Below are 24,171 nucleotides of genomic sequence, written 5' to 3'. Positions count from 1 at the left end.
TCTCAGATTGCACAGAAATAAGGCTAGCAAAGAGATCCACGAAATACAGATGTAACTCTGTGAGATGAATTAACAGATCACTAAGCAGTTTCTCAGAAAGCTTCTTTTCAGATTTCATCTGAGGATATTTCCTTTTTCACCATAGCCCTCAATGGGCTTCCAAATATCACTTTACCAATTCCAGAAGAACTGTCTTAGCGAAAGTCTTCTTGAGGGGAAAGCTGTATCTCTGTGAGATGATTTCACAGAACACAAAGAAGTTTCTCAGAAAGCTTCTTTCTCTTTGTTATCGGAGGATATTTCCTTTGGCCCTATAGTCTTCAAAGGGATCCGAAATATCTGTTCTCAGATTCCATAGAAATAAGGCTAGCAAAGAGATCCACGAAATACAGATGTAACACTGTGCGATGAATTAGCAGAACACTAAGCAGTTTCTCAGAAAGCTTCTTTCCAGATTTCATGTGAGGATATTTCCTTTTTCACCATAGCCCTCTATGGGCTTCCAAATATCACTTTGCCAATTCCACAAGAACTGTCTTAGCGAAAGGCTTCTTGAGGGGAAAGCTGTAACTCTGTGAGATGATTTCACAGAACACAAAGAAGTTTCTCAGAAAGCTTCTTTCTCTTTGTTATCGGAGGATATTTCCTTTGGCCCTATAGTCTTCCAAGGGATCCGAAATATCTGTTCTCAGATTCCACAGAAATAAGGCTAGCAAAGAGATCTACGAAATACCGATGTAACTCTGTGAGTTGAATTAACAGAACACTAAGCAGTTTCTCGGAGAGCTTCTTTCCAGATTTCATCTGACGATATTTCCTTTTTCACCATAGCCCTCTAAGGGCTTCAAAATATCACTTTGTAAATTCCAGAATAACTGTCTTAGCGAAAGGCTTCTTGAGGGGAAAGCTGTAACTCTGTGAGATGATTTCACAGAACACAAAGAAGTTTCTCAGAAAGCTTCTTTCTCTTTGTTATCGGAGGATATTTCCTTTGGCCCTATAGTCTTCCAAGGGATCTGAAATATCTGTTCTCAGATTCCACAGAAATAAGGCTAGCAAAGAGATCCACGAAATACAGATGTAACTCCGTGATATGAATTAACAGAACACTAAGCAGTTTCTCAGAAAGCTTTTTTCCAGATTTCATGTGAGGATATTTCCTTTTTCACCTCAGCCCTCTATGGGCTTCCAAATATCACTTTGCCAATTTCACAAGAACTGTCTTAGCGAAAGGCTTCTTGAGGGGAAAGCTGTAACTCTGTTAGATGAGTTCACAGAACACAAAGAAGTTTCTCAGAAAGCTTCTTTCTCTTTGTTATTGGAGGACATTTCCTTTCGCTCTATAGTCTTCAAGGGATCCGAAATATCTGTTCACAGATTCCACAGAAATAAGGCTAGCAAAGAGATCCACGAAATGCAGATGTAACTCTGTGAGATGAATTAACCGAACACTAAGCAGTTTCTCAGAAAGCTTCTTTCCAGGTTTCATCTGAGGATATTTCCTTTTACACCATAGCTATCTATGGGCTTCCAAATATCACTTTGCCAATTCCACAAGAACTGTCTTAGGGATAGGCTTCTTGAGGGGAAAGCTGTAACTCTGTGAGATGATTTCACAGAACACAAAGAAGTTCCTCAGAAAGCTTCTTTCTCTTTGTTATCGGAGTATATTTCCTTTGGCCCTATAGTCTTCCAAGGGATCCGAAATATTTGTTCTCAGATTCCACAGAAATAAGGCTAGCAAAGAGATCCACGAAATACCGTTGTAACTCTGTGAGATGAATTAACAGAACACTAAGCAGTTTCTCAGAAAGCTTCTTTCCAGATTTCATGTGAGGATATTTCCTTTTTCACCATAGCCCTCAATGGGATTCCAAATATCACTTTGCCAATTCCAGAAGAACTGTCTTAGCGAAAGGCTTCTTGAGGGGAAAGCTGTAACTCTGTGAGTTGATTTCACAGAACACAAAGGAGTTCCTCAGAAAGCTTCTTTCTGTTTGTTGTCGGAGCATATTTCCTTTGGCCCTATACTCTTAAAAGGGATCCGAAATATCTGTTCACAGATTCCACAGAAATAAGGCTAGCAAAGAGATCCACTAAATACAGATGTAACGCTGTGAGATGAATTAACAGAACACTAAGCAGTTTCTCAGAAAGCTTCTTTCCAGATTTCATCTGAGGATATTTCCTTTTTCACCATAGCCATCTATGGGCTTCCAAATATCACTTTGCCAATTCCACAAGAACTGTCTTAGCGAAAGGCTTCTTGAGGGGAAAGCTGTAACTCTGTGAGATGATTTCACAGAACACAAAGAATTTCCTCAGAAAGCTTCTTTCTCTTTGTTATCGGAGGATATTTCCTTTGGCCCTATAGTCTTGCAAGGGATCCGAAATATCTGTTCTCAGATTCCACAGAAATAAGGCTACCAAAGAGATCCACGAAATACAGATGTAACTCTGTGACATGAATTAACAGAACACTAAGCAGTTTCTCAGAAAGCTTCTTTCCAGATTTCATCTGAGGATATTTCCTTTTTCACCGTAGCCCTCTATGGGCTTCCAAATATCACTTTGCCAATTCCACAAGAACTGATTAGCGAAAGGCTTCTTGAGTGGAAAGCTATAACTCTGTGAGATGATTTCACAGAACACAAAGAAGTTCCTCAGAAAGCTTCTTTCCCTTTGTTATCGGAGGATATTTCCTTTGGCCCCATAGTCTTCCAAGGGATCCGAAATATCTGTTCTCAGATTCCACAGAAATAAGGCTAGCAAAGAGATCCACGAAATACAGATGTAACTCTGTGAGATGAATTAACAGAACACTAAGCAGTTTCTCAGAAAGCTTCTTTCCAGATTTCATCTGAGGATATTTCCTTTTTCACCATAGCCCTCTATGGGCTTCCAAATATCACTTTGCCAATTTCACAAGAACTGTCTTAGCGAAAGGCTTCTTGAGGGGAAAGCTGTAACTCTGTGAGATGATTTCACAGAACACAAAGAAGTTTCTCAGAAAGCTTCTTTCTCTTTGTTATCGGAGGATATTTCCTTTGGCCCTATAGTCTTCCAAGGGATCCGAAATATCTGTTCTCAGATTCCACAGAAATAAGGCTAGCAAAGAGATCTACGAAATACCGATGTAACTCTGTGAGATGAATTAACAGAACACTAAGCAGTTTCTCAGGAAGCTTCTTTCCAGATTTCATGTGAGGATATTTCCATTTTCACCATAGCGCTCTATGGGCTTCCAAATATCACTTTGCCAATTCCACAAGAACTGTCTTAGCGAAAGGCTTCTTGAAGGGAAAGCTGTAACTCTCTGAGATGATTTCACAGAACAGAAAGAAGTTTCTCAGAAAGCTTCTTTCTCTTTGTTATCGGAGGATATTTCCTTTGGCCCTATAGTCTTCAAAGGGATCCGAAATATCTGTTCTCAGATTCCACAGAAATAAGGCTAGCAAAGAGATCCACGAAATACAGATGTAACTCTGTGAGATGTATTAACAGAACACTAACCAGTATCTCAGAAAGCTTCTTTCCATATTTCATCTGATGATATTTCCTTTTTCACCATAGCCCTCTATGGGCTTCCAAATATCACTTTGCCAATTCCACAAGAACTGTCTTAGCGAAAGGCTTCTTGAGGGGAAAGCTGTAACTCTGTGAGATGATTTCACAGAACACAAAGAAGTTTCTCAGAAAGCTTCTTTCTCTTTGTTATCGGAGCATATTTCCTTTGGCCCTATACTCTTAAAAGGGATCCGAAATATCTGTTCTCAGATTCCACAGAAATAAGGCTACCAAAGAGATCCACTAAATACAGATGTAACTCTGTGAGATGAATTAACAGAACACTAAGCAGTTTCTCAGAAAGCTTCTTTCAAGATTTCATGTGAGGATATTTCCTTTTTCACCATAGCCATCTATCGGCTTCCAAATATCACTTTGCCAATCCCACAAGAACTGTCTTAGCCTACGGCTTCTTGAGGGGAAAGCTGTAACTCTGTGAGATGATTTCACAGAACACAAAGAAGTTCCTCAGAAAGCTTCTTTCTCTTTGTTATCGGAGGATATTTCCTTTGGCCCTATAGTCTTCAAAGGGATCCGATATATCTGTTCTCAGATTCCACAGAAATAAGGCTAGCAAAGAGATCCACGAAATACAGATGTAACTCTGTGAGATGAATTAACAGATCACTAAGCAGTCTCTCAGAAAGCTTCTTTCCAGATTTCATCTGAGGATATTTCCATTTTCACCATAGTCCTCTATGGGCTTCCAAATATCTCTTTGCCAATTCCACAAGAACTGTCTTAGTGAAAGGCTTCTTGAGGGGAAAGCTGTAACTCTGTGAGATGATTTCACAGAACACAAAGAAGTTTCTCAGAAAGCTTCTTTCTCTTTGTTATCGGAGGAGATTTCCTTTGGCCCTATAGTCTTCCAAGGGATCCGAAATATCTGTTCTCAGATTCCAGAGAAATAAGGATAGCAAAGAGATCCAGGAAATAACGATGAAACTCTGTGAGATGAATTAGCAGAACACTAAGCAGTTTCTCAGAAAGCTTCTTTCCAGATTTCATCTGAGGATATTTCCTTTTTCACCATAGCCCTCAATGGGCTTCCAAATATCACTTTGCCAATTCCAGAAGAACTGTCTTAGCGAAACTCTTCTTGAGGGGAAAGCTGTATCTCTGTGAGATGATTTCACAGAACACAAAGAAGTTTCTCAGAAAGCTTCTTTCTCTTTGTTATCGGAGGATATTTCCTTTGGCCCTATAGTCTTCAAAGTGATCCGAAATATCTGTTCTCAGATTCCATAGAAATAAGGCTAGCAAAGAGATCCACGAAATACAGATGTAACTCTGTGAGATGAATTAACAGAACACTAAGCAGTTTCTCAGAAAGCTTCTTTCCAGATTTCATGTGAGGATATTTCCTTTTTCACCATAGCCCTCTATGGGCTTCCAAATATCACTTTGCCAATTCCACAAGAACTGATTAGCGAAAGGCTTCTTGAGTGGAAAGCTATAACTCTGTGAGATGATTTCACAGAACACAAAGAAGTTCCTCAGAAAGCTTCTTTCCCTTTGTTATCGGAGGATATATCCTTTGGCCCTATAGTCTTCCAAGGGATCCGAAATATCTGTTCTCAGATTCCAGAGAAATAAGGCTAGCAAAGAGATCCACGAAATACAGATGTAACTCTGTGACATGAATTAACAGAACACTAAGCAGTTTCTCAGAAAGCTTCTTTCCAGATTTCATGTGAGGATATTTCCTTTTTCACCATAGCCCTCTATGGGCTTCCAAATATCACTTTGCCAGTTCCACAAGAACTGTCTTAGTGAAAGGCTTCTTGAGGGGAAAGCTGTAACTCTGTGAGATGATTTCACAGAACACAAAGAAGTTCCTCAGAAAGCTTCTTTCTCTTTGTTCTCGGAGGATATTTCCTTTGGCCCTATAGTCTTCCAAGGGATTCGAAATATCTGTTCTCATATTCCACAGAAATAAGGCTAGCATAGAGATCTACGAAATACCGATGTAACTCTGTGAGTTGAATTAACAGAACACTAAGCAGTTTCTCGGAGAGCTTCTTTCCAGATTTCATCTGACGATATTTCCTTTTTCACCATAGCCCTCTAAGGGCTTCAAAATATCACTTTGTAAATTCCAGAATAACTGTCTTAGCGAAAGGCTTCTTGAGGGGAAAGCTGTAACTCTGTGAGATGATTTCACAGAACACAAAGAAGTTTCTCAGAAAGCTTCTTTCTCTTTGTTATCGGAGGATATTTCCTTTGGCCCTATAGTCTTCCAAGGGATCTGAAATATCTGTTCTCAGATTCCAAAGAAATAAGGCTAGCAAAGAGATCCACGAAATACAGATGTAACTCCGTGATATGAATTAACAGAACACTAAGCAGTTTCTCAGAAAGCTTCTTTCCAGATTTCATGTTAGGATATTTCCTTTTTCACCTCAGCCCTCTATGGGCTTCCAAATATCACTTTGCCAATTTCACAAGAACTGTCTTAGCGAAAGGCTTCTTGAGGGGAAAGCTGTAACTCTGTTAGATGAGTTCACAGAACACAAAGAAGTTTCTCAGAAAGCTTCTTTCTCTTTGTTATCGGAGGACATTTCCTTTGGCTCTATAGTCTTCAAGGGATCCGAAATATCTGTTCACAGATTCCACAGAAATAAGGCTAGCAAAGAGATCCACGAAATACAGATGTAACTCTGTGAGATGAATTAACAGAACACTAAGCAGTTTCTCAGAAAGCTTCTTTCCAGGTTTCATCTGAGGATATTTCCTTTTACACCATAGCTATCTATGGGCTTCCAAATATCACTTTGCCAATTCCACAAGAACTGTCTTAGGGATAGGCTTCTTGAGGGGAAAGCTGTAACTCTGTGAGATGATTTCACAGAACACAAAGAAGTTCCTCAGAAAGCTTCTTTCTCTTTGTTATCGGAGTATATTTCCTTTGGCCTTATAGTCTTCCAAGGGATCCGATATATCTGTTCTCAGATTCCACAGAAATAAGGCTAGCAAAGAGATCCACGAAATACCGTTGTAACTCTGTGAGATGAATTAACAGAACACTAAGCAGTTTCTCAGAAAGCTTCTTTCCAGATTTCATGTGAGGATATTTCCTTTTTCACCATAGCCCTCAATGGGATTCCAAGTATCACTTTGCCAATTCCAGAAGAACTGTCTTAGCGAAAGGCTTCTTGAAGGGAAAGCTGTAACTCTGTGAGTTGATTTCACAGAACACAAAGGAGTTCCTCAGAAAGCCTCTTTCTGTTTGTTGTCGGAGCATATTTCCTTTGGCCCTATACTCTTAAAAGGGATCCGAAATATCTGTTCACAGATTCCACAGAAATAAGGCTAGCAAAGAGATCCACTAAATACAGATGTAACTCTGTGAGATGAATTAACAGAACACTAAGCAGTTTCTCAGAAAGCTTCTTTCCAGATTTCATCTGAGGATATTTCCTTTTTCACCATAGCCATCTATGGGCTTCCAAATATCACCTTGCCAATTCCACAAGAACTGTCTTAGCGAAAGGCTTCTTGAGGGGAAAGCTGTAACTCTGTGAGATGATTTCACAGAAAACAAAGAATTTCCTCAGAAATCTTCTTTCTCTTTGTTATCGGAGGATATTTCCTTTGGCCCTATAGTCTTGCAAGGGATCCAAAATATCGGTTCTCAGATTCCACAGAAATAAGGCTAGCAAAGAGATCCACGAAATACAGATGTAACTCTGTGAGATGAATTAACAGAACACTAAGCAGTTTCTCAGAAAGCTTCTTTCCAGATTTCATCTGAGGATATTTCCTTTTTCACCATAGCCCTCTATGGGCTTCCAAATATCACTTTGCCAATTCCACAAGAACTGTCTTAGCGAAAGGCTTCTTGAGGGGAAAGCTGTAACTCTGTGAGATGATTTCACAGAACACAAAGAAGTTTCTCAGAAAGCTTCTTTCTCTTTGTTATCGGAGGATATTTCCTTTGGCCCTATAGTCTTCCAAGGGATCCGAAATATCTGTTCTCAGATTCCACAGAAATAAGGCTAGCAAAGAGATCTACGAAATACCGATGTAACTCTGTGAGTTGAATTAACAGAACACTAAGCAGTTTCTCGGAGAGCTTCTTTCCAGATTTCATCTGACGATATTTCCTTTTTCACCATAGCCCTCTAAGGGCTTCAAAATATCACTTTGTAAATTCCAGAATAACTGTCTTAGCGAAAGGCTTCTTGAGGGGAAAGCTGTAACTCTGTGAGATGATTTCACAGAACACAAAGAAGTTTCTCAGAAAGCTTCTTTCTCTTTGTTATCGGAGGATATTTCCTTTGGCCCTATAGTCTTCCAAGGGATCTGAAATATCTGTTCTCAGATTCCACAGAAATAAGGCTAGCAAAGAGATCCACGAAATACAGATGTAACTCCGTGATATGAATTAACAGAACACTAAGCAGTTTCTCAGAAAGCTTCTTTCCAGATTTCATGTGAGGATATTTCCTTTTTCACCTCAGCCCTCTATGGGCTTCCAAATATCACTTTGCCAATTTCACAAGAACTGTCTTAGCGAAAGGCTTCTTGAGGGGAAAGCTGTAACTCTGTTAGATGAGTTCACAGAACACAAAGAAGTTTCTCAGAAAGCTTCTTTCTCTTTGTTATCGGAGGACATTACCTTTGGCTCTATAGTCTTCAAGGGATCCGAAATATCTGTTCACAGATTCCACAGAAATAAGGCTAGCAAAGAGATCCACGAAATAGATATGTAACTCTGTGAGATGAATTAACAGAACAGTAAGCAGTTTCTCAGAAAGCTTCTTTCCAGGTTTCATCTGAGGATATTTCCTTTTACACCATAGCTATCTATGGGCTTCCAAATATCACTTTGCCAATTCCACAAGAACTGTCTTAGGGATAGGCTTCTTGAGGGGAAAGCTGTAACTCTGTGAGATGATTTCACAGAACACAAAGAAGTTCCTCAGAAAGCTTCTTTCTCTTTGTTATCGGAGTATATTTCCTTTGGCCTTATAGTCTTCCAAGGGATCCGAAATATCTGTTCTCAGATTCCACAGAAATAAGGCTAGCAAAGAGATCCACGAAATACCGTTGTAACTCTGTGAGATGAATTAACAGAACACTAAGCAGCTTCTCAGAAAGCTTCTTTCCAGATTTCATGTGAGGATATTTCCTTTTTCACCATAGCCCTCAATGGGATTCCAAATATCACTTTGCCAATTCCAGAAGAACTGTCTTAGCGAAAGGATTCTTGATGGGAAAGCTGTAACTCTGTGAGTTGATTTCACAGAACACAAAGGAGTTCCTCAGAAAGCTTCTTTCTGTTTGTTGTCGGAGCATATTTCCTTTGGCCCTATACTCTTAAAAGGGATCCGAAATATCTGTTCACAGATTCCACAGAAATAAGGCTAGCAAAGAGATCCACTAAATACAGATGTAACTCTGTGAGATGAATTAACAGAACACTAAGCAGTTTCTCAGAAAGCTTCTTTCCAGATTTCATGTGAGGATATTTCCTTTTTCACCATAGCCCTCTATGGGCTTCCAAATATCACATTGCCAATTCCACAAGAAGTGCCTTAGCGAAAGGCTTCTTGGGGGGAAAGCTGTAACTCTGTGAGATGATTTCACAGAACACAAAGAAGTTTCTCAGAAAGCTTCTTTCTCTTTGTTATCGGAGGATATTTCCTTTGGCCCTATAGTCTTCCAAGGGATCCGAAATATCTGTTCTCTGTATCCACAGAAATAAGGCTAGCAAAGACATCCACGAAATACAGATGTAACTCTGTGAGATGAATTAACAGAACACTAAGCAGTTTCTCAGAAAGCTTCTTTCCAGATTTCATCTGAGGATATTTCCTTTTTCACCATAGCCCTTCATGGGCTTCCAAATATCACTTTGCCAATTCCACAAGAAGTGTCTTAGCGAAAGGCTTCTTGAGGGGAAAGCTGTAACTCTGTGAGATGATTTCACAGAACACAAAGAAGTTTCTCAGAAAGCTTCTTTCTCTTTGTTATCGGAGGATATTTCCTTTCTCCCTATAGTCTTCCAAGGGATCCGAAATATCTGTTCTCAGATTCCACAGAAATAAGGGTAGCAAAGAGATCTACGAAATACCGATGTAACTCTGTGAGATGAATTAACAGAACACTAAGCAGTTTCTCGGAGAGCTTCTTTCCAGATTTCATCTGAGGATATTTCCTTTTTCACCGTAGCCGTCTATGGGCTTCCAAATATCACTTTGCCAATTCCAGAAGAAAAGTCTTAGCGAAAGGCTTCTTGAGGGGAAAGCTGTAACTCTGTGAGATGATTTCACAGAACACAAAGAAGTTTCTCAGAAAGCTTCTTTCTCTTTGTTATCGGAGGATATTTCCTTTGGCCCTATAGTCTTCCAAGGGATCTGAAATATCTGTTCTCAGATTCCACAGAAATAGGGCTAGCAAAGAGATCCACGAAATACAGATGTAACTCTGTGAGATGAATTAACAGAACACTAAGCAGTTTCTCAGAAAGATTCTTTCCAGATTTCATCTGAGTATATTTCCATTTTCACCATAGCCCTCTATGAGCTTCCAAATATCACTTTGCAAATTCCACAAGAACTGTCTTAGCGAAAGGCTTCTTGAAGGGAAAGCTGTAACTCTCTGAGATGATTTCACAGAACACAAAGAAGTTTCTCAGAAAGCTTCTTTCTCTTTGTTATTGGAGGATATTTCCTTTGGCCCTACAGTCTTCCAAGGGATCCGAAATATCTGTTCTCAGATTCCACAGAAATAAGGCTAGCAAAGAGATCCACGAAATACAGATGTAACTCTGTGAGATGTATTAACAGAACACTAAGCAGTATCTCAGAAAGCTTCTTTCCATATTTCATCTGATGATATTTCCTTTTTCACCATAGCCCTCTACGGGCTTCCAAATATCACTTTGCCAATTCCACAAGAACTGTGTTAGCGAAAGGCTTCTTGAGGGGAAAGCTGTAACTCTGTGAGATGATTTCACAGAACACAAAGAAGTTTCTCAGAAAGCTTGTTTCTCTTTGTTATCGGAGCATATTTCCTTTGGCCCTCTACTCTTAAAAGGGATCCGAAATATCTGTTCTCAGATTCCACAGAAATAAGGCTACCAAAGAGATCCACTAAATACAGATGTAACTCTGTGAGATGAATTAACAGAACACTAAGCAGTTTCTCAGAAAGCTTCTTTCCAGATTTCATGTGAGGATATTTCCTTTTTCACCATAGCCATCTATCGGTTTCCAAATATCACTTTGCCAATCCCACAAGAACTGTCTTAGCCTACGGCTTCTTGAGGGGAAAGCTGTAACTCTGTGAGATGATTTCACAGAACACAAAGAATTTCCTCAGAAAGCTTCTTTCTCTTTGTTATCGGAGGATATTTCCTTTGGCCCTATAGTCTTCAAAGGGATCCGATATATCTGTTCTCAGATTCCACAGAAATAAGGCTAGCAAAGAGATCCACGAAATACAGATGTAACTCTGTGAGATGAATTAACAGATCACTAAGCAGTTTCTCAGAAAGCTTCTTTCCAGATTTCATCTGTGGATATTTCCATTTTCACCATAGTCCTCTAGGGGCTTCCAAATATCTCTTTGCCAATTCCACAAGAAGTGTCTTAGCGAAAGGCTTCTTGAGGGGAAAGCTGTAACTCTGTGAGATGATTTCACAGAACACAAAGAAGTTTCTCAGAAAGCTTCTTTCTCTTTGTTATCGGAGGAGATTTCCTTTGGCCCTATAGTCTTCCAAGGGATCCGAAATATCTGTTCTCAGATTCCAGAGAAATAAGGCTAGCAAAGAGATCCAGGAAATAACGATGTAACTCTGTGAGATGAATTAGCAGAACACTAAGCAGTTTCTCAGAAAGCTTCTTTCCAGATTTCATCTGAGGATATTTCCTTTTTCACCATAGCCCTCAATGGGCTTCCAAATATCACTTTGCCAATTCCAGAAGAACTGTCTTAGCGAAAGTCTTCTTGAGGGGAAAGCTGTATCTCTGTGAGATGATTTCACAGAACACAAAGAAGTTTCTCAGAAAGCTTCTTTCTCTTTCTTATCGGAGGATATTTCCTTTGGCCCTAAAGTCTTCAAAGGGATCCGAAATATCTGTTCTCAGATTCCATAGAATTAAGGCTAGCAAAGAGATCCACGAAATACAGATGTAACTCTGTGAGATGAATTAACAGAACACTAAGCAGTTTCTCAGAAAGCTTCTTTCCAGATTTCATGTGAGGATATTTCCTTTTCACCATAGCCCTCTATGGGCTTCCAAATATCACTTTGCCAATTCCACAAGAACTGATTAGCGAAAGGCTTCTTGAGTGGAAAGCTATAACTCTGTGAGATGATTTCACAGAACACAAAGAAGTTCCTCAGAAAGCTTCTTTCCCTTTGTTATCGGAGGATATTTCCTTTGGCCCTATAGTCTTCCAAGGGATCCGAAATATCTGTTCTCAGATTCCACAGAAATAAGGCTAGCAAAGAGATCCACGAAATACAGATGTAACTCTGTGAGATGAATTAACAGAACACTAAGAAGTTTGTCAGAAAGCTTCTTTCCAGATTTCATCTGAGGATATTTCCTTTTTCACCATAGCCCTCTATGGGCTTCCAAATATCTCTTTGCCAATTCCGCAAGAACTGTCTTAGTGAAAGGCTTCTTGAGGGGAAAGCTGTAACTCTGTGAGATGATTTCACAGAACACAAAGAAGTTTCTCAGAAAGCTTCTTTCTCTTTGTTATCGGAGGATATTTCCTTTGGCCCTATAGTCTTCCAAGGGATCCGAAATATCTGTTCTCAGATTCCAGAGAAATAAAGCTAGCAAAGAGATCCACGAAATAACGATGTAACTCTGTGAGATGATTAACAGAACACTAAGCAGTTTCTCAGAAAGCTTCTTTCCAGATTTCATCTGAGGATATTTCCTTTTTCACCATAGCCCTCAATGGGCTTCCAAATATCACTTTGCCAATTCCAGAAGAACTGTCTTAGCGAAAGGCTTCTTGAGGGTAAAACTGTAACTCTGTGAGATGATTTCACAGAACACAAAGGAGTTCCTCAGAAAGCTTCTTTCTGTTTGTTATCGGAGGATATTTCCTTTGGCCCTATAATCTTCAAAGGGATCCGAAATATCTGTTCTCAGATTCCACAGAAATAAGGCCAGCAAAGAGATCCACCAAATACAGCTGTAACTCTGTGAGATGAATTAACAGAACACTAAGTAGTTTCTCAGAAAGCTTCTTTCCAGATTTCATCTGAGGATATTTCCTTTTTCACCATAGCCCTCTCTGGGCTTCCAAATATCACATTGCCAATTCCACAAGAAGTGCCTTAGCGAAAGGCTTCTTGAGGGGAAAGCTGCAACTCTGTGAGATGATTTCACAGAACACAAAGAAGTTTCTCAGAAAGCTTCTTTCTCTTTGTTATCGGAGGATATTTCCTTTGGCCCTATAGTCTTCCAAGGGATCCGAAATATCTGTTCTCTGTATCCACAGAAATAAGGCTAGCAAAGAGATCCACGAAATACAGATGTAACTCTGTGAGATGAATTAACAGAACACTAAGCCATTTCTCAGAAAGCTTCTTTCCAGATTTCATCTGAGGATATTTCCTTTTTCACCCTAGCCCTCTATGGGCTTCCAAATATCACTTTGCCAATTCCACAAAAACTGTCTTAGCGAAAGGCTTCTTGAAGGGAAAGCTGTATCTCTGTGAGGTGAATTCACAGAACACAAAGAAGTTTCTCAGAAAGCTTCTTTCTCTTTGTTATCGGAGGATATTTCCTTTGGCCCTACAGTCTTCAAAGGGAACCGAAATATCTGTTCTCAGATTCCACAGAAATAAGGCTAGCAAAGAGATCTACGAAATACCGATGTAACTCTGTGAGATGAATTAACAGAACACTAAGCAGTTTCTCGGAGAGCTTCTTTCCAGATTTCATCTGAGGATATTTCCTTTTTCACCGTAGCCGTCTATGGGCTTCCAAATATCACTTTGCCAATTCCAGAAGAATTGTCTTAGCGAAAGGCTTCTTGAGGGGAAAGCTGTAACTCTGTGAGATGATTTCACAGAACACAAAGAAGTTTCTCAGAAAGCTTCTTTCTCTTTGTTATCGGAGGATATTTCCTTTGGCCCTATAGTCTTCCAAGGGATCTGAAATATCTGTTCTCAGATTCCACAGAAATAGGGCTAGCAAAGAGATCCACGAAATACAGATGTAACTCTGTGAGATGAATTAACAGAACACTAAGCAGTTTCTCAGAAAGATTCTTTCCAGATTTCATCTGAGGATATTTCCATTTTCACCATAGCCCTCTATGAGCTTCCAAATATCACTTTGCAAATTCCACAAGAACTGTCTTAGCGAAAGGCTTCTTGAAGGGAAAGCTGTAACTCTCTGAGATGATTTCACAGAACACAAAGAAGTTTCTCAGAAAGCTTCTTTCTCTTTGTTATTGGAGGATATTTCCTTTGGCCCTACAGTCTTCCAAGGGATCCGAAATATCTGTTCTCAGATTCCACAGAAATAAGGCTAGCAAAGAGATCCACGAAATACAGATGTAACTCTGTGAGATGTATTAACAGAACACTAAGCAGTATCTCAGAAAGCTTCTTTCCATATTTCATCTGATGATATTTCCTTTTTCACCATAGCCCTCTACGGGCTTCCAAATATCACTTTGCCAATTCCACAAGAACTGTGTTAGCGAAAGGCTTCTTGAGGGGAAAGCTGTAACTCTGTGAGATGATTTCACAGAACACAAAGAAGTTTCTCAGAAAGCTTGTTTCTCTTTGTTATCGGAGCATATTTCCTTTGGCCCTATACTCTTAAAAGGGATCCGAAATATCTGTTCTCAGATTCCACAGAAATAAGGCTACCAAAGAGATCCACTAAATACAGATGTAACTCTGTGAGATGAATTAACAGAACACTAAGCAGTTTCTCAGAAAGCTTCTTTCCAGATTTCATGTGAGGATATTTCCTTTTTCACCATAGCCATCTATCGGCTTCCAAATATCACTTTGCCAATCCCACAAGAACTGTCTTAGCCTACGGCTTCTTGAGGGGAAAGCTGTAACTCTGTGAGATGATTTCACAGAACACAAAGAATTTCCTCAGAAAGCTTCTTTCTCTTTGTTATCGGAGGATATTTCCTTTGGCCCTATAGTCTTCAAAGGGATCCGATATATCTGTTCTCAGATTCCACAGAAATAAGGCTAGCAAAGAGATCCACGAAATACAGATGTAACTCTGTGAGATGAATTAACAGATCACTAAGCAGTTTCTCAGAAAGCTTCTTTCCAGATTTCATCTGTGGATATTTCCATTTTCACCATAGTCCTCTAGGGGCTTCCAAATATCTCTTTGCCAATTCCACAAGAAGTGTCTTAGCGAAAGGCTTCTTGAGGGGAAAGCTGTAACTCTGTGAGATGATTTCACAGAACACAAAGAAGTTTCTCAGAAAGCTTCTTTCTCTTTGTTATCGGAGGAGATTTCCTTTGGCCCTATAGTCTTCCAAGGGATCCGAAATATCTGTTCTCAGATTCCAGAGAAATAAGGCTAGCAAAGAGATCCAGGAAATAACGATGTAACTCTGTGAGATGAATTAGCAGAACACTAAGCAGTTTCTCAGAAAGCTTCTTTCCAGATTTCATCTGAGGATATTTCCTTTTTCACCATAGCCCTCAATGGGCTTCCAAATATCACTTTGCCAATTCCAGAAGAACTGTCTTAGCGAAAGTCTTCTTGAGGGGAAAGCTGTATCTCTGTGAGATGATTTCACAGAACACAAAGAAGTTTCTCAGAAAGCTTCTTTCTCTTTCTTATCGGAGGATATTTCCTTTGGCCCTAAAGTCTTCAAAGGGATCCGAAATATCTGTTCTCAGATTCCATAGAATTAAGGCTAGCAAAGAGATCCACGAAATACAGACGTAACTCTGTGAGATGAATTAACAGAACACTAAGCAGTTTCTCAGAAAGCTTCTTTCCAGATTTCATGTGAGGATATTTCCTTTTCACCATAGCCCTCTATGGGCTTCCAAATATCACTTTGCCAATTCCACAAGAACTGATTAGCGAAAGGCTTCTTGAGTGGAAAGCTATAACTCTGTGAGATGATTTCACAGAACACAAAGAAGTTCCTCAGAAAGCTTCTTTCCCTTTGTTATCGGAGGATATTTCCTTTGGCCCTATAGTCTTCCAAGGGATCCGAAATATCTGTTCTCAGATTCCACAGAAATAAGGCTAGCAAAGAGATCCACGAAATACAGATGTAACTCTGTGAGATGAATTAACAGAACACTAAGAAGTTTGTCAGAAAGCTTCTTTCCAGATTTCATCTGAGGATATTTCCTTTTTCACCATAGCCCTCTATGGGCTTCCAAATATCTCTTTGCCAATTCCGCAAGAACTGTCTTAGTGAAAGGCTTCTTGAGGGGAAAGCTGTAACTCTGTGAGATGATTTCACAGAACACAAAGAAGTTTCTCAGAAAGCTTCTTTCTCTTTGTTATCGGAGGATATTTCCTTTGGCCCTATAGTCTTCCAAGGGATCCGAAATATCTGTTCTCAGATTCCAGAGAAATAAAGCTAGCAAAGAGATCCACGAAATAACGATGTAACTCTGTGAGATGATTAACAGAACACTAAGCAGTTTCTCAGAAAGCTTCTTTCCAGATTTCATCTGAGGATATTTCCTTTTTCACCATAGCCCTCAATGGGCTTCCAAATATCACTTTGCCAATTCCAGAAGAACTGTCTTAGCGAAAGGCTTCTTGAGGGTAAAACTGTAACTCTGTGAGATGATTTCACAGAACACAAAGGAGTTCCTCAGAAAGCTTCTTTCTGTTTGTTATCGGAGGATATTTCCTTTGGCCCTATAATCTTCAAAGGGATCCGAAATATCTGTTCTCAGATTCCACAGAAATAAGGCCAGCAAAGAGATCCACCAAATACAGCTGTAACTCTGTGAGATGAATTAACAGAACACTAAGTAGTTTCTCAGAAAGCTTCTTTCCAGATTTCATCTGAGGATATTTCCTTTTTCACCATAGCCCTCTCTGGGCTTCCAAATATCACATTGCCAATTCCACAAGAAGTGCCTTAGCGAAAGGCTTCTTGAGGGGAAAGCTGCAACTCTGTGAGATGATTTCACAGAACACAAAGAAGTTTCTCAGAAAGCTTCTTTCTCTTTGTTATCGGAGGATATTTCCTTTGGCCCTATAGTCTTCCAAGGGATCCGAAATATCTGTTCTCTGTATCCACAGAAATAAGGCTAGCAAAGAGATCCACGAAATACAGATGTAACTCTGTGAGATGAATTAACAGAACACGAAGCCATTTCTCAGAAAGCTTCTTTCCAGATTTCATCTGAGGATATTTCCTTTTTCACCCTAGCCCTCTATGGGCTTCCAAATATCACTTTGCCAATTCCACAAAAACTGTCTTAGCGAAAGGCTTCTTGAAGGGAAAGCTGTATCTCTGTGAGGTGAATTCACAGAACACAAAGAAGTTTCTCAGAAAGCTTCTTTCTCTTTGTTATCGGAGGATATTTCCTTTGGCCCTACAGTCTTCAAAGGGAACCGAAATATCTGTTCTCAGATTCCACAGAAATAAGGCTAGCAAAGAGATCCACGAAATACAGATGTAACTCTGTGAGATGAATTAACAGAACACTAAGCAGTTTCTCAGAAAGCTTCTTTCCAGATTTCATCTGAGGATATTTCCTTTTTCACCATAGCCCTCCATGGGCTTCCAAATATCACTTTGCCAATTCCACAAGAACTGTCTTAGCGAAAGGCTTCTTGAGGGGAAAGCTGTAACTCTGTGAGATGATTTCACAGACCACAAGGAAGTTTCTCAGAAAGCTTCTTTCTCTTTGTTATCGGAGGATATTTCCTTTGTCCCTATAGTCTTAAAAGGGATCCGAAATATCTGTTCTCAGATTCCACAGAAATAAGGGTAGCAAAGAGATCTACGAAATACCGATGTAACTCTGTGAGATGAATTAACAGAACACTAAGCAGTTTCTCGGAGAGCTTCTTTCCACATTTCATCTGAGGATATTTCCTTTTTCACCATAGCCGTCTATGGGCTTCCAAATATCACTTTGCCAATTCCACAAGAACTGTCTTAGCGAATGGCTTCTTGAGGGGAAAGCTGTAACTCTGTGAGCTGATTTCACAGAACACGAAGAAGTTTCTCAGAAAGCTTCTTTCTCCTTGTTATCGGAGGATATTCCTTTGATCCTATAGTCTTCAAAGGGATCCGAAATATCTGTTCTCAGATTCCACAGAAATAAGGCTAGCAAAGAGATGCACGAAATACAGATGTAACTCTGTGAGATGAATTAACAGAACACTAAGCAGTTTCTCAGAAAGCTTCTTTCCAGATTTCATCTGAGGATATTTCCTTTTCCACCATAGCCCTCTATGGGCTTCCAAATATCACTTTGCCAATTCCACAAGAACTGTCTTAGCGAAAGGCTTCTTGAGGGGAAAGCTGTAACTCTGTGAGATGATTTCACAAAACACAAAGAAGTTTCTCAGAAAGCTTCTTTCTCTTTGTTATCGGAGCATATTTCCTTTGGCCCTATAGTCTTCAAAGGGATCCGAAATATCTGTTCTCAGATTCCACAGAAATAAGGCTAGCAAAGAGATCCACTAAATACAGATGTAACTCTGTGAGATGAATTAACAGAACACTAAGCAGTTTCTCAGAAAGCTTCTTTGCAGATTTCATGTGAGGATATTTCCTTTTTCACCATAGCCATCTATCGGCTTCCAAATATCACTTTTCCAATTCCACAAGAACTGTCTTAGCCTGCGGCTTCTTGAGGGGAAAGCTGTAACTCTGTGAGATGATTTCACAGAACACAAAGAATTTCCTCAGAAAGCTTCTTTCTCTTTGTTATCGGAGGATATTTCCTTTGGCCCTATAGTCTTCAAAGGGATCCGATATATCTGTTCTCAGATTCCACAGAAATAAGGCTAGCAAAGAGATCCACGAAATACAGATGTAACTCTGTGAGATGAATTAACAGATCACTAAGCAGTTTCTCAGAAAGCTTCTTTGCAGATTTCATCTGAGGATATTTCCATTTTCACCATAGTCCTCTAGGGGCTTCCAAATATCTCTTTGCCAATTCCACAAGAACTGTCTTAGCAAAAGGCTTCTTGAGGGGAAAGCTGTAACTCTGTGAGATGATTTCACAGAACACAAAGTAGTTTCTCAGAAAGCTTCTTTCTCTTTGTTATCGGAGGATATTTCCTTTGGCCCTATAGTCTTCCAAGGGATCAGAAATATCTGTTCTCAGATTCGAGAGAAATAAGGCTAGCAAAGAGATCCAGGAAATAACGATGTAACTCTGTGAGATGAATTAGCAGAACACTAAGCAGTTTCTCAGAAAGCTTCTTTCCAGATTTCATCTGAGGATATTTCCTTTTTCACCATAGTCCTCAATGGGCTTCCAAATATCACTTTGCCAATTCCAGAAGAACTGTCTTAGCGAAAGTCTTCTTGTGGGGAAAGCTGTATCTCTGTGAGATGATTTCACAGAACACAAAGAAGTTTCTCAGAAAGCTTCTTTCTCTTTGTTATCGGAGGATATTTCCTTTGGCCCTATAGTCTTCAAAGGGATCCGAAATATCTGTTCTCAGATTCCACAGAAATAAGGCTAGCAAAGAGATCCACGAAGTACAGATGTAACTCTGTGAGATGAATTAACAGAACACTAAGCAGTTTCTCAGAAAGCTTCTTTCCAGATTTCATGTGAGGATATTTCCTTTTTCACCATAGCCCTCTATGGGCTTCCAAATATCACTTTGCCAATTCCACAAGAACTGATTAGCGAAAGGCTTCTTGAGTGGAAAGCTGTACCTCTGTGAGATGATTTCACAGAACACAAAGAAGTTCCTCAGAAAGCTTCTTTCCCTTTGTTATCGGAGGATATTTCCTTTGGCCCTATAGTCTTCCAAGGGATCCGAAATATCTGTTCTCAGATTCCACAGAAATAAGGCTAGCAAAGAGATCCACGAAATACAGATGTAACTCTGTGAGATGAATTAACAGAACACTAAGCAGTTTCTCAGAAAGCTTCTTTCCAGATTTCATCTGAGGATATTTCCTTTTTCACCGTAGCCCTCTAAGGGCTTCCAAATATCACTCTGCCAATTCCACAAGAACTGTCTTAGCGAAAGGCTTCTTGAGGGGAAAGCTGTAACTCTGTGAGATGATTTCACAGAACACAAAGAAGTTTCTCAGAAAGCTTCTTTCTCTTTGTTATCGGAGGATATTTCCTTTGGCCCTATACTCTTCAAAGGGATCCGAAATATCTGTTCTCAGATTCCACAGAAATAAGTCTAGCAAAGAGATCTACGAAATACCGATGTAACTCTGTGAGATGAATTAACAGAACACTAAGCAGTTTCTCGGAGAGCTTCTTTCCAGATTTCATCTGAGGATATTTCCTTTTTCACCATAGCCCTCTATGGGCTTCAAAGTATCACTTTGTAAATTCCAGAAGAACTGTCTTAGCGAAAGTCTTCTTGAGGGGAAAGCTGTAACTCTGTGAGATGATTTCACAGAACACAAAGAAGTTTCTCAGAAAGCTTCTTTCTCTTTGTTATCGGAGGATATTTCCTTTGGCCCTATAGTCTTCCAAGGGATCTGAAATATCTGTTCTCAGATTCCACAGAAATAAGGCTAGCAAAGATATCCACGAAATACAGATGTAACTCCGTGATATGAATGAACAGAACACTAAGCAGTTTCTCAGAAAGCTTCTTTCCAGATTTCATCTGAGGATATTTCCTTTTTTACCACAGCACTCTATGGGCTTCCAAATGTCACTTTGCCAATTCCACAAGAAGTGTCTTAGCGAAAGGCTTCTTGAGGGGAAAGCTGTAACTCTGTGAGTTGATTTCACAGAACACAAAGAAGTTTCTCAGAGAGCTTCTTTCTCCTTGTTATCGGAGGATATTCCTTTGATCCTATAGTCTTCAAAGGGATCCGAAATATCTGTTCTCAGATTCCACAGAAATAAGGCTAGCAAAGAGATGCACGAAATACAGATGTAACTCTGTGAGATGAATTAACAGAACACTAAGCAGTTTCTCAGAAAGCTTCTTTCCAGATTTCATGTGAGGATATTTCCTTTTTCACCATAGCCATCTATCGGCTTCCAAATATCACTTTGCCAATTCCACAAGAACTGTCTTAGCCTACGGCTTCTTGAGGGGAAAGCTGTAACTCTGTGAGATGATTTCACAGAAGACAAAGAATTTCCTCAGAAAGCTTCTTTCTCTTTGTTATCGGAGGATATTTACTTTGGCCCTATAGTATTCAAAGGGATCCGATATATCTGTTCTCAGATTCCACAGAAATAAGGCTAGCAAAGAGATCCACGAAATACAGATGTAACTCTGTGAGATGAATTAACAGATCACTAAGCAGTTTCTCAGAAAGCTTCTTTGCAGATTTCATCTGAGGATATTTCCATTTTCACCATAGTCCTCTAGGGGCTTCCAAATATCTCTTTGCCAATTCCACAAGAACTGTCTTACTGAAAGGCCTCTTGAGGGGAAAGCTGTAACTCTGTGAGATGATTTCACAGAACACAAAGAAGTTTCTCAGAAAGCTTCTTTCTCTTTGTTATCGGAGGAGATTTCCTTTGGCCCTATAGTCTTCCAAGGGATCCGAAATATCTGTTCTCAGATTCCAGAGAAATAAGGCTAGCAAAGAGATCCAGGAAATAGCGATGTAACTCTGTGAGATGAATTAGCGGAACACTAAGCAGTTTCTCAGAAAGCTTCTTTCCAGATTTCATCTGAGGATATTTCCTTTTTCACCATAGTCCTCAATGGGCTTCCAAATATCACTTTTCCAATTCCAGAAGAACTGTCTTAGCGAAAGTCTTCTTCTGGGGAAAGCTGTATCTCAGTGAGATGATTTCACAGAACACAAAGAAGTTTCTCAGAAAGTTTCTCTCTTTGTTATCGGAGGATATTTCCTTTGGCCCTATAGTCTTCCAAGGGATCCGAAATATCTGTTCTCAGATTCCATAGAAATAATTCTAGCAAAGAGATCCACGAAATACAGATGTAACTCTGTGAGATGAATTAACAGAACACTAAGCAGTTTCTCAGAAAGCTTCTTTCCAGATTTCATCTGAGGATATTTCCATTTTCACCATAGCCCTCTATGGGCTTCCAAATATCTCTTTGCCAATTCCCCAAGAACTGTCTTAGAGAAAGGCTTCTTGAGGGGAAAGCTGTAACTCTGTGAGATGATTTCACAGAACACAAAGAAGTTTCTCAGAAAGCTTCTTTCTCTTTGTTATCGGAGGATATTTCCTTTGGCCCTATAGTCTTCCAAGGGATCTGAAATATCTGTTCTCAGATTCCACAGAAATAAGGCTAGCAAAGATATCCACGAAATACAGATGTAACTCCGTGATATGAATGAACAGAACACTAAGCAGTTTCTCAGAAAGCTTCTTTCCAGATTTCATCTGAGGATATTTCCTTTTTTACCACAGCACTCTATGGGCTTCCAAATGTCACTTTGCCAATTCCACAAGAAGTGTCTTAGCGAAAGGCTTCTTGAGGGGAAATCTGTAACTCTGTGAGTTGATTTCACAGAACACAAAGAAGTTTCTCAGAAAGCTTCTTTCTCCTTGTTATCGGAGGATATTCCTTTGATCCTATAGTCTTCAAAGGGATCCGAAATATCTGTTCTCAGATTCCACAGAAATAAGGCTAGCAAAGAGATGCACGAAATACAGATGTAACTCTGTGAGATGAATTAACAGAACACTAAGCAGTTTCTCAGAAAGCTTCTTTCCAGATTTCATGTGAGGATATTTCCTTTTTCACCATAGCCATCTATCGGCTTCCAAATATCACTTTGCCAATTCCACAAGAACTGTCTTAGCCTACGGCTTCTTGAGGGGAAAGCTGTAACTCTGTGAGATGATTTCACAGAAGACAAAGAATTTCCTCAGAAAGCTTCTTTCTCTTTGTTATCGGAGGATATTTACTTTGGCCCTATAGTATTCAAAGGGATCCGATATATCTGTTCTCAGATTCCACAGAAATAAGGCTAGCAAAGAGATCCACGAAATACAGATGTAACTCTGTGAGATGAATTAACAGATCACTAAGCAGTTTCTCAGAAAGCTTCTTTGCAGATTTCATCTGAGGATATTTCCATTTTCACCATAGTCCTCTAGGGGCTTCCAAATATCTCTTTGCCAATTCCACAAGAACTGTCTTACTGAAAGGCCTCTTGAGGGGAAAGCTGTAACTCTGTGAGATGATTTCACAGAACACAAAGAAGTTTCTCAGAAAGCTTCTTTCTCTTTGTTATCGGAGGAGATTTCCTTTGGCCCTATAGTCTTCCAAGGGATCCGAAATATCTGTTCTCAGATTCCAGAGAAATAAGGCTAGCAAAGAGATCCAGGAAATAGCGATGTAACTCTGTGAGATGAATTAGCGGAACACTAAGCAGTTTCTCAGAAAGCTTCTTTCCAGATTTCATCTGAGGATATTTCCTTTTTCACCATAGTCCTCAATGGGCTTCCAAATATCACTTTTCCAATTCCAGAAGAACTGTCTTAGCGAAAGTCTTCTTCTGGGGAAAGCTGTATCTCTGTGAGATGATTTCACAGAACACAAAGAAGTTTCTCAGAAAGTTTCTCTCTTTGTTATCGGAGGATATTTCCTTTGGCCCTATAGTCTTCCAAGGGATCCGAAATATCTGTTCTCAGATTCCATAGAAATAATTCTAGCAAAGAGATCCACGAAATACAGATGTAACTCTGTGAGATGAATTAACAGAACACTAAGCAGTTTCTCAGAAAGCTTCTTTCCAGATTTCATCTGAGGATATTTCCATTTTCACCATAGCCCTCTATGGGCTTCCAAATATCTCTTTGCCAATTCCCCAAGAACTGTCTTAGAGAAAGGCTTCTTGAGGGGAAAGCTGTAACTCTGTGAGATGATTTCACAGAACACAAAGAAGTTTCTCAGAAAGCTTCTTTCTCTTTGTTATCGGAGGAGATATCCTTTGGCTCTATAGTCTTCCAAGGGATCCGAAATATCTGTTCTCAGATTCCTGAGAAATAAGGCTAGCAAAGAGATCCACGAAATAACGATGTAACTCTGTGAGATGAATTAACAGAACACTAAGCAGTTTCTCAGAAAGCTTCCTTCCAGATTTCATCTGAGGATATTTCCTTTTTCACCATACCCCTCTATGGGCTTCTAAATATCACTTTGCCAATTCCACAAGAACTGTCTTAGCGAAAGGCTTCTTGAGGGGAAAGCTGTAACTCTGTGAGATGAGTTCACAGAACACAAAGAAGTTTCTCAGAAAGCTTCTATCTCTTTGTTATGGGAGGATATTTCCTTTGGCCCTATAGTCTTCAAAGTAATCCGAAATATCTGGTATCAGATTCCACAGAAATAAGGCCAGCAAAGAGATCCACGAAATACAGATGTAACTCTGTGAGATGAATTAACAGAACACTAAGCAGTTTCTCAGAAAGCTTCTTTCCAGATTTCATGTGAGGATATTTCCTTTTTCACCATAGCCCTCTATGGGCTTCCAAATATCACTTTGCCAATT

The sequence above is a fragment of the Macaca fascicularis genome, chromosome 13 (assembly GCF_037993035.2).
Source record: "Macaca fascicularis isolate 582-1 chromosome 13, T2T-MFA8v1.1".
Classification (NCBI taxonomy): Eukaryota; Metazoa; Chordata; class Mammalia; order Primates; family Cercopithecidae; genus Macaca; species Macaca fascicularis.
This window is presented reverse-complemented; position numbering follows the sequence as displayed.